The following is a 17276-nucleotide window of genomic DNA, read 5'->3' on the forward strand; positions in this document are numbered from 1 at the left end:
TGCACTGACCACCAGGGGGCAGATACTCTGACTGGTAGGTTAGCTTGCTGCTGGGGTCCTGCCCATTGGGACTGAGCGAGATGGGCTGGACACGCCCTTCCCTCCCTGACCAGATCGTGCACCGGTGGGGCCCCTCAGCCTGGCCTGCGCCCTCTCTCAATCCAGGACCCCTTGGGGGATGTCGGAGAGCTGGTTTCAGCCCGAACCCGCAGGCCACTCCCCTTGGGAGGGCGCCAGATGCAGGGCTCATGGCTGGTGAGCGCTGCTGTGGCAGCACGAGCCTCTCCCGATTGGGACTGATTGGGTGCGAGCCTGCGGCAGGCACAGTGGGGCCAGGATGAGCGGGAGTGGCAGGTAGGAGCTACAGGCAACATTGGATTGCAGGTTTTGGCCCGATCCCTGCAGGCCACCCAGAGGGACCCCACCCATGCATGAATTCCTGCACCAGGCCTCTAGTAAAATAAGTAATCACATCACCTATATTCCCTTGACACTACTTGAGCTTCCAGTCTCATGTCTATGTTATACTTCATTCAATCATGTCTCTACAGAGAGCCTACCATGCATGTCTCAGGCTCTGTGCTAAGCATGCAGTGGCTGGGAAGGGCGAGGGCAGTGGCTGTAAAAGCGAGGGCAGCGTCCTTTCAAAAACAAAGTGCCCTGTGAACCCAAGCCCCTCCTCCCTCCACTCCCCTGCCCAGTTCTCCTCCACCCCAACCCTCCCACCCCCGCCCCCCGTGCACCTGGGCCGACAACCACCCAATCCCACACGTTTTGACTTTTCTTTCTAAATAAATTGAGGTCATGTAAATGAACACTGACGATAACTTACCATCTATCTGTATGAACTAGGGCTACAACGAGAGGGGAGGAGCCGCCTTTAGTGTAGCCTCTGCCTGAGGCCCGCAGAGCCTGCCCTCTCAGCCTCCAGGTCCTGCCTGTCTTCCTGGGCCTGGAGTCACACTCCACAGGAGCCAGGGGCTGCGTGGGGCCAGAACCCGCCCTGGGAATCTCAGGAATGGTCCCATTTCCCAAGGACTTCTGGAGAAGCCTGGGGAGAGCGGGGGAGGGGGGGTCCTAAGGGGGCCCGACCGAAGGCAGCGCCCCTTAACTCAGGGGAGACCGAGAGCTGAGATGGCCGGGGAAGGGAGCTGTGGGTTTGTATGGCATCTTTCAGCCACGTTTCTTAGCCTCTGGGGAACACACTTCCAACAACTGCCACTACCTGGAGGCGTGGTTTCTGGGTTCTCACACAGACACGGAACTCAAACGGTAAGGGAGGTTTATTGCAGGTGCTTTTCTCAGACCCAGGACAGCTCCCGAGCGCCTCCCGTGGTCCTCACCCGACGACGCCTGCTGGCAGGTGGCTTCCTCCACAGCAACCGTCCTCTGCGTCCTCCTGGCCCGTCAGGGATCAGGGCGTGTGCTCCGTGGCTGTCAGGGATCAGGGCGTGTGCTCCGTGGCTGCCAAAACCTTGTGACGGTGCACAGAAGAGGCGGGTGTGGAGTGGGGATGCGGGGCTCAGTGCTGTGCAGTCCTCTGTACCCCCTGCCCTGCCCCCTCCCGTCTCCCTGTAAATCCGATCCCTTTGACAAGACTGCACGTATAGTGTCGATAGGTATATTACTACCACCAACTGTAGCTGTTGCGGAAAGGTACTATGCTTGGGGAAACCTACACAAAACTTGGTAAATCTTTGAGGCGCTCAAAACAGTGCAGCTTAACGTGATGGGCATGAGCGCTGGGTTTGCCATCTGGTCTGCCACTGTGCAGCCCCATTTGCTCGTCCGGTCTTTGTTTTCTCGTCTATTAAGTGGCAACTTTTTGTTTAAATATATTTTATTGGTTTTAGAGAGGAAGGGAGATGGGGAGAGAGATAGAAACATCAATGATGAGAATCGTTGATTGGCTGCCTCCTGCACGCCCCCTACTGGGGATCTAGCCTGAAACCCAGACATGTGCCCTTGGTGGGAATCGAACCCGGGACCCTTCAGTCTGCAGGCCCACGCTCTATCCATTGAGCCAAACCAGCGAGGGCTAAGTGGCAACTTCTTACAGAGCTGCTCGGAGGAGTCAGTGAAATGGCATATGTGACGGGACTGGCAGCATGCCCGCTCATGGAAGGGGCTGGGTCAATGGCAACTGTTGGCCTAGTTTGCAGTGGGTACTCTCCTTTAATGCAGAAACAGTTTTAAGAAACATTGAGCAGGGAATTTGCTGGGGTCCTTTCCTTCTTTGAATCTGTGTGTATCCAACTGTGGGCTGCAGCAGTGGGTTTATGGACTGAGGCAAGTAATCACACACACACACAAACACATTTAAAAAAAATTATTTTTAACAACAAAACTTCTGGAAAGCTGTTGAACTCAAAGTGAACCAGCGGTTCCACTATTATTATTTTTTAAAATATATTTTATTGATTTTTTACAGAGAGGAAGGGAGAAACATTGATCAGCTGCCTCTTGCACACCTCCCACTGGGGATGTGCCCACAACCAAGGTACATGCCCTTGACCGGAATCGAACCCAGGACCCCTCAGTGCACAGGCCAAAGCTCTATCCACTGAGCCAAACCGGTCAGGGCTCCACTATTATTTTAACAGTAGACTATTCTTTTTGAATTATAATGATGTGCGTAGGTTCCGTTAAGAAAAAAACAGACTCTAATTGACGATGTACTACTGGCCAAGATGCTGGGGAAAACACACACACACACACACACACACCCCAGAGACCTCAGTAAAGGTCACCCTTTTTCGTTTTAAACCTCAGTGTCTGTCCCCAGCCACCGCCTGGTCGCGGTCCCGGGGGGATCGAGCCAAACCCGCCCCGAATGCCGGGCCGCTGCGCACAGGAGTCCGGAGGGAGCCCGCTGGCTCTGCGTCCCGAGCGGCGACCGGACGGAGCCTCTCCATCCTCGCGCCTCCCCCCGAGACCCCCGGGCTCGCCGAGGCCCGCCCTTCGGGACAGGAACGGGCTGGGGCGAACCCTCGGCTGCCCGCTCAGAGCAAGCCCCAGGGGACCCCCAACTCCCCACGCGCTTTCAATGCGCGGCGAGCCCCAGTTCACCGTCCCCGAGCCCCCGCCGCGTCCGGGGCGACCAACCCTTCAGCGGGGCCCGCAGCCGCCAGCACGCGGGCCCCTCCAGGTCCCGGCCCGGGAGGGACAGGCCCGGCCGCGCGCAGAGGCGGAGGTGGCGGCCGCGGGCCGGGGGTGAGCGGGAGGGCAGCGATGGCACTGCCCATGGTCTTGCACGGCACCGCGGCCCCCAAGCGTCAGCGCCACCTCCTCCTCCTCCCGCAGGGGCGAGCAGAGCCTCGGCCGGACCCCCGACGGCTGCTCGGGGCCCTGCTGGGAACCGGGAAGCCCCGCGGATCATGTGACTTTTCTCTCCTAAAAGATCGGCGAGGCCGCCGGCCGGGCGCGTTCGCCGCCTGCAGCGCCACCTGCTGGGGCCTCTGCGCAGTGCCGCGTGCCCGTGGGCCCCGGCTCCTGTCTCACACGCCCTCCGCTCATTCGCTCATTCGCTCATTCGTGGTTAATTCATTCTTGCCACCATGGTTTAGTGACAGTCGACTCTGCAGAAAGACTTCAAGACTGGGGGCTCGGCCTAAAAATCTCTGGGCTGCATCTGTGGTCACAGCGAAAGATGGAAGCCACAAGTGTTTATCAGCTGGGAGCTGATTAAATCAACTATGCCTGCCGCCAAAAGGGAATACTATGCGCAGTGGAAAAGATGAAGTTCTCCATAAACTGATATGGAATGGTGTCCGAGAAATGTTCTCAGGGAAGAAATGCAAGGTGCAGCCTTTGTATATAATGATATTTTTGGTGTAATTAGGAAAATAAGACTATGTGTGTACATATATGCAAATATGTGTTCTATTTGCATTAAGAAATACTAGAAGACTGATAAATATGATTCCTTATGGGGGTAGGAGAAACTGGGTAGCCGGAGGCAGGAATGGGAATGACACTTCTCTAGCTACATTTTAAAAAATGATATAAAAAGGTGTCTTTATTGTTGAAAGTATTACAGCTATCTCCTCTCCCCCCAATTACCTTCTCCACCTGTAACACCCACAGAAATAGGCAAACACTACAAATCAGCACCCCCCTTTCCGCAGAGAGCCGTTTGTTAAACATTTACCAACACACCACTGGCAATACCCAATTCAGAGCATTAGAATGAGGATTAAAGAAAAGAACATTAAATTAGATTAAGTGAGGTCATGAAAGGCAGGGTGGTATACACGGCATACAGCCTGTATAGTTAGAATGGCTGATCCCGATACCAGCCCCTCTACCTGTCAGCTGTGTGAACTGTGCAAATTGCTTACCCTCTCTGTGCTCCATGTACTGTAAAGGGAAAGAAAACTGTCATCTTCTGGGAAAATTGTTCTGAGGAGTAAATGAATGAGTCCACACAAAGCTCTTAGAACAGTGCCTCGGGCAGCGTTGCCATTCAGTAAATGCTCATTATTTCAGGAACATAACGATGCTGGTTCACAGGTCAGGGGCTCCATTTCTCCTCTGTGAACGTGGGGTAAGGAGACCACCCTTATCTGATGTTTTCACTGAGGAGGCATTTTCTGCGGGAGTCAGTCCAATAATGTACCAAGCCCTGGGGGTGCACACTTCCCCTTGAACATTGACTTAATTCTAGACCCGTGGTTGGCAAACTGTGGCTCGCAAACCACATGCGGCTCTTTGGCCCCTTGAGTGTGGCTCTTCCACAAAATACCACGGCCTGGGCGAGTCTATTTTGAAGAAGTGGCGTTAGAAGAAGTTTAAGTTTAAAAAATTTGGCTCTCAAAAGAAATGTCAATCGTTATACTGTTGATATTTGGCTTGGTTGACTAATGAGTCTGCCGACCACTGTTCTAGACAAACACATGGAACTGTGGGACTTTGCAAATCCAGGCAGGGCTCAGACACAGGGCCCCATTTGCAGGTCACGTGTCAAGGTCAGGAATCCCAGAGTCCTTGCAATGTGGGCGGGGAGGACCTGAGCAACAGCTGAGACCGACCCACATGTTTGCTCTATAGCTGTAGTGTAAGAAAGATAACGTTCCATGACATCAGAGCTGTGCATCCTACAAGACTCTTCCAGTTTTAGCTCTCAGAAAACTGAGGCCCAGAGAAGGGAAGATCACAGTTAGCAACCTGATTTTAAATTGTAATTTCCTTAAGGACAGGGGCCATTTCTCCTTAAATCAATAAAGTCATTTGGAGTCAATGAGTTGGTAAGTCTGGGGACCCTGAAACTTCATCTCCTAGGCATCTGTTTCGCTAGCTTTGGATTTGTCTAATAGGATAACAGTTTTGGACAAAGAAGAAAATGGGCGCGACACTTCCCGTATGTTTTCGCTGGCCCGATTCCCGGCCTCATCGCTTCTTGAACTGCCAGCACCTGGGCCTTATCCATAGGACACTTCTGCATTTGGGCCAAGTCAGTTCCAGAGCCAGAATTTTTCATTAGGTCATGGTTTGCCCATCGTCACGTAGAACATCCAAGCTCCGGCTGCTGGGGTGTCCCTAACTCAGGGATCCCAGCCCAACAGAGCCACCCGCAGCCCCACAGCTCAGCCCCAGCATGCACCACAAAGTGGGGGCTCTCTTTCACAGAATATCCGTGAAGAAATACTCACAGTGCCCCAGTCTGATGCAAACAACAGTCTACAATGTGTCCTCCGCCCCAGACTCTGCAGCCTTTGTGGCAGAAGCGATGCCCACTGCCGATCTGGGTTTGGGGGGGAAGACAGGGCCTAGACCTCGGGGCAGCAGGGGGCTGCCCATTTGGACTGACTTTGCAAATCCAGGCAGGGCTTCATTCCTCGGTCACAGCCTTCCCCATCGGCTCCCCTCACTGAAACCATTTTTCATTCACCCATTAGAATTACGGTTTCGAAGTGCAGACTCCTGGGAACGTGAGCGGCCTTTCTGGAGGGTTTCCACCAGGGAGGGAGAGGGCATCTGCAAAGGGCGTCAGCGATACAGCGAAATCCCCAGCCACCATCGGCCACCCTGAGGGCCCAAGAGGCTTCTTGCACCATCACCCAGAGGGAAACATGGACCCCCGAACACTGTCCTGGACATTGTGTTTTCCGCTTGGTGCTTCAGTGCACCCTTCATCAAGGCTCTTCTGTTTGGTGCCTCGCGCGCGTCAACCTTCTTGCTCCTCCGCGGCAGCATCTATTCAATGTCTCCTGACATTTTCAGACGGCAACGTGACGTGCAAGGCCTCATCACGGGGCCACGTCTACCGAGTGTCCAGAGACAGGTGAGAGCATGTAGCCCCCCCGGCGTGCAGCATGACTAGGAGGAGGTGCCCTGGGGACTTGATGTCAAGGTCCCCTGTGTCTCAGATGCTCTGTCCCTAGGGATCTACGGTGAGAATGTGTATTTTAATTTACTTTATAACTACTCTCCTCTAGATTGGCTCTTTCTGAACCAAAATTGGAAGTCTTTAACCTTAAAAAGGGTGATGCATGTGAAGGGTCTGGAGCTAATTCTTGGGGAGTCATTCACAGGAGAAGCAGGGGTGTCTGTGGCCTCTGTTCCATTTCATATGAAGACTTGGGAACTACTGGCTTAAGACACAACCAAGGGCGACTAAGCTGTACCTGACTGGGGGTGTCTGGCCCACTGGCAGATAGAGATAAGAGAGAGGGTCCCTCCTGGGGAGAGGACTCGGGGGTGAGGGAGGCTGACGGAGGGGAGAGCGTCTCCTGGAGTTCAGGAAAAGAAAGCGGCCCAGCATCCTGTGCATGGTTCTCGCGGGGGACTCTTGTTTTTTCACTGAGCATGTTGACAAGTGCATTTCCCCACCACGCTGACAGGGCTGTGTGAGCCAGACTCTGCCTGGGCGCCGATGCCACAGCCGCAGGGTTTCTGAAATCTTCAAGAGAAGACACGCTCACCCATCGTGTGGCTGCTTTCAGATGGCGTGACCCTGGCTCCTGGCCCCGCCCCCCAGGCCAGGAGAGGGAGGAGTTGGCCATCACAATCGGTGTTAGGCCTGCTGTTTACCCAGAACATCCAGGTAGAAGTCACCAACAAGCCACGCAGTTCCTGCTGCAGAATAATGCCTGTTTCCATGGACACCTGGCCTCAGAGTCCTCTCACGTGTCTCTGGTCGGCTGCACGTCCACTTGTGTGAATGTGTGAATGTGTGTACGTGTACACACTGGTGCCGTATAGACGAAGCTTGCAGTGAAAGGGGAGTTCAAGGTCACGCTACAAGGCTGTGTCCTTCGAGTTGCATTTAGCCAGGGCCCTTGCTCAGCCTCCTGCAGCCTGGCAGGGACACAGACGGCCACATGGTGGCCACAGCTGCCGGAGGAAGGAGCTGCCGGCCTCCTGGTGGGAGCTGGCTCCCCGCTCCCTGTCTCAGGGATGCTTGGCGATCTCCCCTGGCTGTCGATCCAGCCTGGAAGGGACCTGAATGGCTTAGGAGCTGAGTAACCACCTAATGCATTCTGCATACACTGTTCCTGGCTGGCACAGCCACCAGCTGGTCCCAGGTGTGACCTGGTTAGAAGTGGAGGTTGGGAACCCTAAGGCCACTCACACAGGAGCAGTTTTGGTTGCTCAGACTAATCTGTCTGTTCGGCTTCAAAAGCAGTTACATGTTTTGAAATCTGTGCACGCTGGCTTCAGCATTACTAGCTGGCTAGGTCTTCGGGTTCCTTTGTCTTTTCTCTTTAATTAAGTCCATCCTATAATAATGTGGACACTTGGTGAAAATTCCAATAACTGACTCAGTGATACCCATTAAATGTTAACTTTTCTTGTGCTTGGGTTATTTTTTTAATTAGGAGATTGGAAACAGGGGGCTAATTTACTCCAAGTTATTTATATATATAAAAGGCTAATATGCAAAGTGTCCCCTCAGCAGTTCCACCAGGAGACCGATGGCTCGCTATGATGTGTGCTGACCACCAGGGGGTGGCGTGGAATGAAAGAAGGCCCCTGCCGGCAGCCAGAAAGCCCCGATTGGTCCTGATCACTGGCCAGGCCTAGGGACCCTACCCGTGCACGAATTTCATGCCCTGGGCCTCTAGTTTTATCAATAAGAAAACAACAACTAGCTTTGTTTTAAACGATAAAAGGACCTTTGATAGCAAGTAGTGGATACACAGCCAAGTTCCACTGGCTCAGGCAGGAAGAATGAAACCGGCTTATGTAACAGGACAGACTAGTGAGCCTGCTGCACGCTCAGCTGGTCCAGGGGTCTCAACAGCAGCAACAGTTTCTCTCCATTCTCGAGTCCTTGGCAGTCTTTGTGGTTTGGACTTTTTCCTCCTCTGCTACAACCACAGTCAATAGATACGGCAGAAAAAGACAGTTGATCAAAGGCCAAATTTCCTACGACTCATCATCACCAAGTAAGAGAGCTGCCCCTCACTCTGAAGGTTGGAAAGAGCCGAGGACCATCTAGCCCACTGGGGTCATGGGTACACTGACTCAGGGCCCTGGGGGGTGGGAGGAGGGCCACCGGGCTCCTGGGTCCCACCATGGCCCACCTTGGGGAGCTTCACACCCTGGCTGCCTGGGTGGGGTGCGGTGGGGCACACTCAAACCTCTGCTTCCTTCCAGCCCCCAGGGCCAGCCGGTGGGTTTCAGGCGCTCTGGGGTCTAGGAAGGTGGCCCAGAAGCAACCAGGAATGGGTGGAGTTGGAGTGAATGGCTGAGGCCAGGGAGGATGGAGCTGATGGGTGAGGTTCCATCAAGCAAGGCCTCAAATGCCACAGTCAGAGGGCTGTTTCCACTGGCCAGGTCTCCTGCAGCTCTTCTTTTAATATATCCTTTTACTGATTTCAGAGAGGAAGGGAGAGGGAGAGAGAGAAGAAACATCAATGATGAGAGAGCATCACTGATCGGCTGCCTCCTGCACACCCCACACCAGGGATCGAGCCCGACACCCGGACATGTGCCCTGTCCGGGAATCGAACCGTGACCTCCTGGCTCATAGGTTGATGCTCAGTCACTGGGCCATTTAAGGAAGGGGCTTGGCAACCAAGCAGGGCCCAGGGAGGGCTGCCCCCACTACCAGCCACCTTTGAGCTCCCTGGCCCTGGCCCTGAGCCCCTGGGGGAGGCCTTCCTGACAGAGGCAGGCTTTTCACGGGATCTTGAAGCAGCCATGGGATGCCACCCATCAGTATATCTAGTATAGGCCCTTCTCTACATGCCCCCGGTTCCCCAGCCCGTCACAGTGCTGGACACCTGCCAGCGCCCAGGCCTGTTGTTACAGATGACAGGAGGGCTGTGTCAGCCAGCTGCAGCCTCAGATCATGGCTCCCTCTCTCTGTGCAGCCATGGGCAGCTGGCTTCACCCCTCTGTCCTTCGCTCCTCCATTAACGGGCTGTTATAGACCTTGCAAGTCAGATCACAGCACCGGGCCCGGCCAGCAGTAGGCGCTCAGAAAACATTGTTAGGCTCGCCAGTTCTCTCCCACTCTGCCCCGTCCCAAAGCCTTGCTTCCCTGAGCAGTCCCTCCCCATGCCACCTGTGTGCGTCCTTAGAAACGTTCTGGGTCACACCTAAACAGGAGAACCCAATGGTGGACCTCAACCCCTGCAGGTATGCAAGGCGGGCTCTGGAGAGAAAACTAACAGATGACAGCCACACCCTTGGGCCATCTTTCTGGTCTGTTTCCCAGTCACTTAAGTGTGCTGCACTGGCAAGGCCAAGGGTGACCCTAAGTGGGGACGGCTGAAAGGCTTAGAAAAGACAGACAAGAGAATGAAAGCTGGGTCTCGGTGGGACGCTGCTCCCTCATGGAGAGACAGCGCCGACGCCCACAAGCCGAGTCTTTATTTTATAGCCGATGCCACGAGGCAAAGTAAGGGCGTGGCCAGGATGTTCACAGCATTCTCCTGGGTTTCGATCCTACTCAATTACATGCACCTGATCAAGCTTTGTTTACTTGCAGCCTATATCACTCAGGCATGTGGGGCTCGTGTTCGGACCACAGGTTCAAGCTCACAACCACAGCTGTTGGCTATAATTGTGCGGGGAGGGCTCTGCCCTCCAGGCTGGGACTTGCACGTGGCCACGAGAGGACTGTGCCCTCTCATCCGTCCGAGGCTTGAACCTGTCCAAACTCTGTGGCCGCGCCCCACATTTAAGAACTGCATTCATATCGGCAAACTGCTTCTGCGGAAAGCAGCACTACAGTACGCCTGCCTCGCCTCGCTAGGTTCCGCTGCCTCCTGGGATCCTGACCTCTCAAACCTGCTGCCAATGCCTGCCAATCAAAGTGAGGTTTTCCCTTCCAGTTTTTTTTTTAATATTAAATTTTTAAATATTGATTTCAGAGAGGAAGGGAGAGAGAGAGAGAGATAATAATGATGAGAGAGAATCATTGATTGGCTGCCTCCTGCATGCCCCCTACTGGGGATCGAGTCCACAACCCGGGCATGTGCCCTTGACAGGAATTGAACCCGGGACCCTTCAGTCCGCAGGCTGACGCTCTATCCACTGAGCCAAACCAGCTAGGGCTTTTCTTCCAGTTTTGTCCAGCTTTTAAAGTTCTCCTTTTTAAGCTGCCCACACATGCTGGAGTGTGTGTTGGGTGTTGGTGTGTAGAGTACGTATTTTTGTGTCTTCCTACAATAAGCTTGCCTGCCATTGTTAGAAACATGTATTCCTGCTGTATTTTTAAAGATTTTCTGCAAGCCTCTATTGTCCATTGTTCTATACTAACTGCTTCCCTGGTTCTGGTTCCTGCCTTTGGTGCCATCAGTTGAATGAGTTCTCTCCTGGCTTCTTACTCGCCTAGATGTTCCTGAAGTTCTCATGTCTGCTCTCCACCCAGGAGGAAGATGCAGAGGGATCTCCAGGGCCGGTGGAGGGAGCAGGAAGTGATCCAGGACTGAGCCCTGGGAATATGGAGTTGAAAGATCAGGCAGGGAAAGGACGATGAGCCACGTCAGGAAGGCAGAGCGAGAAGTGAACAGGTAAGGAGGGGCGTGTGGCATGATGGGAGGAATGAATTTCCAGAAGGCTGTGGTCAGAGGTACCTGGTAGAGCTGAGACGTGCCTGATGGATTTAGCCCAGAGAGAGCCAGAGGGCTGGAGGGGATGGAGGTGGGACTGCAGGTGGAAACAGGCCACGGAGCTGAGCAGGTGTGAGTGGGTAAAGGCGGACGTGCGGCCAATTCTCCGAGAAGGGAGGGAGGAGAGGCAAGAAGTCGCCAAACACAGACAGGACTTTTCAGACAGGAGGGAAGGTGAAGGTCAGGAGGGTCAGGAGGCTGCGACCATCAGCTGCATGAAAGACGCTGACCTGGGTACACAGACACCCCACGGAACACACAGAGACGAAGACAGGACAGGCGGGACCCGGGCAGACACCACAACCCCTCACCCACATCAGAAGCTGTGGTGTGCCGAGCCAGCACGGCCAGGCGTGACCCTGAGTGGGGGCGGCTGAAAGGCTTAGAAAAGACAGACAAGAGAATGAAAGCTGGGACAGCGCCGACGCCCACAAGCCGAGTCTTTGTTTTATAGCCGATGCCACGAGGCAAAGTAAGGGCGTGGCCAAGGTGTTTACAGCATTCTCCTGAGTTTTGATCCTACTCAACTACATGCACCTGATCAAGCTTTGTTTACTTGCAGCCTCTATCACTCAGGAACGTGGGGCCACGTGTTCGGACCACAGGTTCACGCTCACAACCACAGCTGTTGGCTATAATTGTGCGGGGAGGCTCTGCCCTCCAGGCTGGGACTTGCACGTGGCCACGAGAGGACCGTGCCCTCTCATCCGTCTGAGGCTTGAACCTGTCCAAACTCTGTGGCCGCGCCCCACAAGCAGCAGTCCGGTCCCTGTGATTCAGGTAGACCCCGCCCACAGGCACTAACGGGCATTCAGACTACACACACACAGAGGATGGCAGAGGTTTGAAAAACACCTAGACAATCTTCTTCAGCCCTTCAAGAGAAGGAAATCGCGCCATCTGCCACAACAGGGATGGCCTTTGAGGGCATTATGCTAAATAAAGTGAGCCAGACCAAGAGAGAAATACTGTGTGAACCCACTTATATGTGAAATCTAAGATAAATTTTTAAAAACTCAGAGAAAAGAGATCAGATTTGTGTGTGGTTGCTGGGGTGGTGGTGGTGGTGAAAAGATACAAACTTCCAGTTCTAAGATGACTAAGTTCTAGGCGTGACTACAGTTGAATTAACACAGCTGTAAGGCATGTTTGAAAGTTGCTAAGGGGGACGGGCCGCAGCTGGGACAGAGTGCGTGGGACTCAGCGCCCCAGTTTGGCCGGCAAACAAAACAAGTTGCAGGTCCCCGCCGCGGGCCACTCCCCCTCCTCCTCGGGCTCGGGGTTCCGGCCGCAGGAACAGGGGCGACCAGAGGACCACTAGCTCCAGGAAGCTTCCCACCAGAGCAAACTGCCCAAGATGAACCCCATCTTCAGCTTCGGCCTCCTCCGGCGGCGGCCAGAGACACACAGCCAAGTGCAGCTCCCCGCCCCCCTTCCCCTCCCCTGCTCTCTCCCTCCCTCCCCTCCTCCGGCAGCTTTGGCCGCAGCCCTCTCGGCAGCCGGCCCTTTCTCGCCGGATCCGGATCCGGGACTCCCCTGGCTGGATCTCACCCTGGGCTCTGCCCTCCGGCCCTCGGCCCTCCCGTGGGCCCAGCTCCGCCGCCTCCGCCCCGCTCCGATGAACCCCCCCTGCACCTCGCGCTTCTAAACCTCCTTTCCGTCCGCCTGCCCCTCCCCGGCCCCCAGTCCCCTCCCCGCTCCCCCACCGCCCACAGGGACCTCCTGGGCTTGGCCGTCCCCGTGACCTTGTCACTGACACTTCCCCCAGGTCTGGTTCTCGGCCTCGGCCCCACAGCTCAGCTCAGCACGTTTTCAAACCCCCAAACTCCCATTTTAACGATGGGCCATCACTCGGCCTTTCCCCGCAAACTCTCATTTTAATGCTGGGCCATCGCTCGGCCTTTCCCCCCCAAACTCCCATTTTAACGATGGGCCATCGCTCGGCCTTTCCCCGCAAACTCTCATTTTAATGCTGGGCCATCGCTCGGCCTTTCCCCCCCAAACTCCCATTTTAACGATGGGCCATCGCTCGGCCTTTCCCCCCCAAACTCCCATTTTAACGATGGGCCATCGCTCGGCCTTTCCCCGCAAACTCTCATTTTAATGCTGGGCCATCGCTCGGCCTTTCCCCCCCAAACTCCCATTTTAACGATGGGCCATCGCTCGGCCTTTCCCCCCCAAACTCCCATTTTAACGATGGGCCATCGCTCGGCCTTTCCCCCCCAAACTCCCATTTTAACGATGGGCCATCGCTCGGCCTTTCCCCCCCAAACTCCCATTTTAACGATGGGCCATCGCTCGGCCTTTCCCCCCCAAACTCCCATTTTAACGATGGGCCATCGCTCGGCCTTTCCCCCCCAAACTCCCATTTTAACGATGGGCCATCGCTCGGCCTTTCCCCCCCAAACTCCCATTTTAACGATGGGCCATCCCTCGGCCTTTCCCCCCCAAACTCCCATTTTAACGATGGGCCATCGCTCGGCCTTTCCCCCCCAAACTCCCATTTTAACGATGGGCCATCGCTCGGCCTTTCCCCCCCAAACTCCCATTTTAACGATGGGCCATCGCTCGGCCTTTCCCCCCCAAACTCCCATTTTAACGATGGGCCATCGCTCGGCCTTTCCCCCCCAAACTCCCATTTTAACGATGGGCCATCGCTCGGCCTTTCCCCCCCAAACTCCCATTTTAACGATGGGCCATCCCTCGGCCTTCCCCCCGTGCCCAGCAGACTGCCCCGGCCGCCGCCCTCCTCTCCCGCACCCCCTGGCCCAGCCCCACCTCCGCTTTCACAGGAAGCCAGCTAGGGGGGCTGCCGCGGAGGCAGCAGCGGCTGCACATGGCCGGTTCTGATCCCTTGAGACATTTTTTGAAGCCTCCCCCAAGGATATGTTTTTTGTTGCTGTTTTTTAAGTTGACTTTAGAGAGAGAGGAAGAGAGAAAGAGGGGGGAGTGCTGGGGCAGTGTCTCAGCCAGGGACGCGGCCCCTCTGGGTGCAGGAAATTGGAAGAACGCACGGTGACAGCAGGTAGAGGGGACGTGCTTTCTTACGAATAAGCAGCCCCGGAACTGGCTGGTCACTGGCAACTTATATACACGCTCAGACCAACGCGGCCTCCTGCTCATTAGTGACCCTCGTGCTACATTCACAGGAGCAGGTGCGCTTGCGCAGAACGCAGATTGCTACTGCTGAGTCACTGCCCTCCCACAGGTGTGGGGCAAAGGGCCTGTAATGTAGCACAGCTGTGTCTTCCCCTACACGCATGCGTATGGTGAGCAGGCCTCCAGCCTTCGGGTACTCTGGTCAGGGAGAAACAGAGAAAAGAGAGGAACATAGATTTGAGGGAAACATGGATCAACTGCCTCCCATCGGCGCCCAACCCGTGGATGAAACCGTGACCTACTGTGTGCCCTGACCAGGAATCAAACCTGCAACCAACGGAACCACCCGGACAGGGCCCCGGGAGTATCTTTTGTCGCTGATGGCTCTTGCTTTTTCACGGGGCTCCGCCTGGGGGTGGATTTGTAACCCGAAGGCCCGGGTGAGGTGCACAAACCTCACTGCCCGGGAGGAGCTCACTCGGAAAGCCGGCGTTCCGCTCTCTCGGGAGCGCGTCACCAGAAAGCCAGTTTGTGCCAGTAAGCCACATCACCCTGGTGTGAGGGCTGGTAAGTTTCTAATCTAAGGAACTGATTTTTTTTTTTAGATTTTTTTTTTTAGATTTTTTTTTAAAATTTCTTTATTGATTAAGGTGTCACATATTTGTCCTCATCCCCCCATTCCCATCCCACACCCCTCCCCACGGATGCCCCCACCCCCCTGTTGTCCTTCACCATTGGTTAGGCTCGTATGCATGCACACAAGATCTTTGGTTGATCTCTCCCCCCTCCCCCCACCCTCCCCTATCCTCCCTCTGAGGCCCGATAGTCCGATCGATGCCTCCTTGTTTCTGGGTCCGTTCTTGTTCATCAGTCTATGTTGTTCATCATTTCCCCTAGATGAGCGAGATCATGTGTCACCAGAGATATACTTATAAGAACTGAATGTGAGACGGGCAATAATAGTTATGCTGACAGGCAAATGAATCAGTCTGTAGTGAGTTTCTTTCTGGACCAACAGTTCTTTTGAGACTCAATTTCAATGTCCACCAGTTCCTTATGTGTACATGTCGGCACTGACCCCTCAGCTCTGGATGGTGGACAAATGGTGGTAATGCAGGTCCGACTCCCTCTGGTTTGGTCTCACCCGGACCCAGGGGCGCACGGCCTCACCCGGACCCAGGACCCAGCCTCACCTGAATCCAGGGGCACATGGCCTCACCCGGATAAGGAAATGATTTTTGCCACTGGATGGAGGTTCCTTGATTTCTATCTTTCAAACGCCTTTTCTGCCTGAGACATCAATTATACAGGAAAGTATATTGACAAATGTTTACCCAAATGCCGCACCCTGAAGAAATAATTTGTGTGCCCATATCGCTCAATAAAGATATCAATCACTGTACCGACAAGTGTAGGTAGTTACGTTGTTAGTGTAACATAACCTATCCTAAACTGCCTAATTTAAGTTGAACAGAATGTTTAATATCCTAAACTTTAGCATGGTGAAAATTGATCCTTTTTCCTCATATTATTTTATTTTTGCAAGTCCTTTAAAACAAGTGCATCCTGGTTTTTAACTTTTTGGAATGAAACAGAGAATTTAAATCATCGAGACAAAAAAAAAAATAGAGCAAATGAACTTCACCTGCTTCCTTATTTGGGTTACACTACCTTCTTTATTGGGGAATTCTGTAAACGACATAATGCAGTAACTAATAAATAATAATACAAGAAAACACTCTGTGGTTCTCGTACTCACAACTGTAAACCTACTTTGGCCCCCACACTGTGTCTTATAAAGCTGGTGCAAATAAAGCAACTCGAAATGCACACAAGAATCGGCAGAAAGATCCATAGAGAGACCAAAAACAGACCCAACTCTACATGGAGATTTAGAATATGTGGGGGAAATGGACTGTCCAGTGAATAGCGTCAGGAAAATGGCTGGCCATTTAGGAAAACAGTGGAATGTGGGTCCATTCCTTTCTCCTTCACATCAAAATACACTGCAGGCGGATCAAAGATTTGAATGTCAAAACAGAACCATGGGAGCATGAGAAGAAAGCATGAATATATTTCTCTTGTAACTGCAGAGTAGAAAGGCGTGATACTGATTCCGTAAATGATGCAGGAAAGATCAATCGGATTCTAAAAAGTGTAAAACTCCGTCACAGCCAAAATACCGAACGTCTGCTGGTCGGAAGAGCTGCAGCCAGGCGGCCAGGCCCTTGGCCTCAGAGTCCCCACAGACACTGAAGCCCCCTTGTCCCACCGCGTCCCAAGTGCCGCCACCAGGCCTCCTCCCCGCCCAGGGTGGCTGTGGTCTGCGTGAGTGACAACAGGAAGGGGGAAGCCCACAGCATCCTCAGGGGAACGGGGTTCGATGTCAGCTCTTTCGGAACTGGGTCTCTCGTGAAACTCCCAGGCCTGGCACCCAGTCGCCCGTGGTTTACGATTTCTCAACGGCATACACACAGATGTGCAGCGACATTCTCAGGAAAGACAGAGAATGCTACAGCAGGAATGGCCGCTCACACAGATTGGGAAGGGATGAGAGAATCAAGCCCCGGCCAGAGGGATTTCAGGAGTGCAATGTCACCTTTCCCTGCGAGGAGAGGGTCTGTGACTGGCGGATGCCGGATGCCGGTTCTGGCTCAGAGCCTCTGAGCGGGAGTCTCCCATGGGGTGCATGCAGGGAAAGAGAGAGCATGAGGGAGCCCCAGGGCTTGAGCCGGCTCTGTCCACCTATCCCAACGACACACTCTCACAGGGAGGGCCTCGGCACCAGGTGGGAGCCTGCTGGGCACCTGCTGAGCGAATATTCGAGTGGGATGGGTGCCAGCTCCCCCAGATCTGGAAGGACATGCAGACAGGGCCCCCTCCTGGCAGGGGCACTACCTGCCTCCTCCACCATTCGCTCCCCAAGCCCGACCCGACCCCTGATCAGCGGGAAGCACAGCACCCTCCTGCCCGGGTGCACGAGGTCCAGGAGGAAGGCTGCTCAGACTCCCCTGCGTCTCTGAGCCCCGGACCCCACCCCCTTGTCCTGCCCGTGCACCTGCAGCTACAGGAGATGATCCTTCTCCCGCCAGCCCTCCCGCCCCGGACCCC

This window comes from Cnephaeus nilssonii, assembly GCF_951640355.1.
Source record: "Cnephaeus nilssonii genome assembly, chromosome: 15".
Taxonomy (NCBI): Eukaryota; Metazoa; Chordata; class Mammalia; order Chiroptera; family Vespertilionidae; genus Cnephaeus; species Cnephaeus nilssonii.